This window comes from Panthera onca, chromosome B4, assembly GCF_046562875.1.
Source record: "Panthera onca isolate mPanOnc1 chromosome B4, mPanOnc1 haplotype 2, whole genome shotgun sequence".
Taxonomy (NCBI): domain Eukaryota; kingdom Metazoa; phylum Chordata; class Mammalia; order Carnivora; family Felidae; genus Panthera; species Panthera onca.
This window is the reverse complement of record NC_138345.1, coordinates 7,681,424-7,683,998: the sequence shown is the minus strand read 5'-3', so window position 1 is coordinate 7,683,998 and position 2,575 is coordinate 7,681,424. Positions and strand designations below refer to the sequence as shown.

The following is a 2,575-nucleotide window of genomic DNA, read 5'->3' as shown; positions in this document are numbered from 1 at the left end:
GGGGTCACTCAATCAATATAGAGCCAGGCCTCCAGACATCCAGGACTCTTGAGTCCAAGGCACTTCTGTTCCCTTTTGACCACGCTCATTTCTCTCCCACAATCAATTATGTCTCCCATATCAGACCCTAGGTCAACGTGCTGAAAAGACCAAAAATTGTCTTCACTGAACATACCATTTGACATTTATTTGGGGTAAGTTCATAAATAAATGGACAAATTGCCTAATGGCTAGCCTGCACTAAGGGCCAAATTAAAATTTTTAAAGGAAGTTATGAACCACAAATAATAAAAATTCTATTAAAATTGAAACCAGGAAACATGACCCGTTGAACTGTTAATCAAAAAAACAATCAGATCAAGAGGCAAGATCTTTGTCTGCAGGCCATGGTAAAAGGCTGGGAGAAAAACTGGTAAGTTTGTGGTCTCCATAAGGCAATTGATAACTAGGCCTTCAAATGATGAGAACTGTCAAAGGCTCTTTAAGAGAAATAGAATGCCCCCATTCATACCCTTCTATAGATTACTAATGACCACTGCCTTCCGATGAAGAATCTTCATATCAATGGTAATGCATCAAATGTATTTCCTCACAATGAATGTATTAATAATTATACTTAACTTTTGGGATGCCTGGGTGGTTCATTCGGTTGAGCATCCGACTTCGGATCAGGTCATGATCCCATAGTTCATGGGTTCAAGCCCCACACTGGGCTCTGTGCTGATAGCTCGGAGCCTGGAGCATGCTTTGGATTCTGTGTCTCCGCCTGCCCTCTGCTCCTCCCCCATTTGCGCTCTATCTCTCTCACTCCCTCAAAACTAAGCACTTAAAAGTTTTTTTAATTAAAAAAATAATTATATTTAACTTTCCAGAAGAGATACTGAATTTTGCTATTAAACATGTTTAGCATTTCACATGTTTCCCATTTATAAATTATTTTCCCAAGTAATATATATTTCCCTTAGGATTTTTTTTTACATTCAGCATCACCATCTCATTTTTTCTCATTTTCAGACATTAAACAGAAATGAATCAGTGGCAGAGGTTCTGCAATTTATGGCATCCCACACAGCAGCCTGTGGACATGAACTGCCCCTACTATCCTGGAGTGCAAGGCAAGAAAAATTGAGTCAACGTATGCCTCCCACAATGGCTTAAGTAATTTATCCATTATCAATTATCTAAACGTTAGTTTCTAATCTTAACCTTATCTCCTAACATGCCAAGTTTCCTTCTGTCAGTTATATCTATATAAAAATGCAAACTCATTTTGATCTGTCCCTGGTTAGGAACGGTAAATGAGTTCTTAAAGTCATCATAAAACGCTTAAGATCTAAGTAGTCTTTCTTTTTAAATATCCACAACAATAGTCCATCCATAGCTACTGAAGAATTTATCAAAACATATGAATACTCAGAACAAATTTATGGAACGTAACACACATTACAGCAATTTGGAAAAACACAGAGTTACATCCAGATTTCACCAATATAGATTTTGTTAATGTTTATTTATTTATTTTGAGAGAGAGAGAGAGAGAGGGAGAGAACAGGAGAGGGACAGAGAGAGAATCCCAAGCAGGCTCCACACTATAAGCACACAGCCCAGCTCGGGGCTCAATCCCATGAACCATGAGATCACGACCTGAGCCAAAATCAAGAGTCAGATGTTTCACCAACTGAGCCACTTGGGTACCCTTCGTCAATGTAGATTTATTGTGGGGTTTAGACATCTAAGTCTAAAGGTAGAGCAAGTTTCCTTATATAGTTTTGGGCCATACAAATGGGGAGAGAGAGGGTGATGGTAATTAAACTATTCATGTGACTTCTTTCAGTCTGTCTTTGTCTTTAACTGGTCTTCAAACCTTCAAGCTGGTGATTGGAACATCCATTCTGGACTCCCGGACACTCCTGTTGATGACCCTACCACATCCCTGGATTATGCCATTTCGTTTCCCACTTGCAGAGCATACCCCATCCATTAAGCACCATAAAAATTCTATTCTGTCTGTAACTTTAGTAAAGTTAATTAATTCATTTTTAATAAAAATGCCTTGGCAAACCCAGATGAAAGTCTTATATTGAGGCAATCAACTACTTTTCTCCAGATAATTGCCACCTGGGCTGAGAAATTGAAAGCACGCCAACCTAAAATGCTTTTAAAGACTTCAATCAACATTCTCTCCAAAAATGAAGAAATAAAAAGCCACAGGGCAGGATCATGGATCTCACACTCCATTCTGAACACTGAACAGCATTGCATATTTATATTACAGGGACTTGTCCTCCAAATTTGACCCGGGGCTGGCCTCTGAATCTGTACAGGGAAGGGAAGGGAAGGGAGAGGGGCTGGATGGTCCAGAAAAACTAGAAACAAACTGTCTTATTAAATTACCTGTATTTGTATGCAAGCTGAAAACAATACACATCTGCCAGCCTCTAGCCTTAAGCTCTGCAGGTTTACCTTCAGACGTCATAAAACAACCTTGTGGTGTCTGCCTCATTTCTCTGATTTCTTTGACTCTTCGTGAACTTGCAGACAAACCGATACAAGGACTTAGCCCGTCTCTTCATTT

General features: G+C 39.3%; 1 long non-coding RNA gene across 1 annotated transcript; it reads left to right on the top strand.

The window, feature by feature from the left end:
* Positions 1–631: 631 nt before the first annotated feature.
* LOC132660397 (uncharacterized) lies at positions 632–2,002 on the top strand. Its single transcript, XR_009601757.2, has 3 exons — positions 632–672; positions 1,015–1,158; positions 1,835–2,002. It is a non-coding gene; the product is annotated as an uncharacterized LOC132660397 (long non-coding RNA).
* Positions 2,003–2,575: the final 573 nt, after the last annotated feature.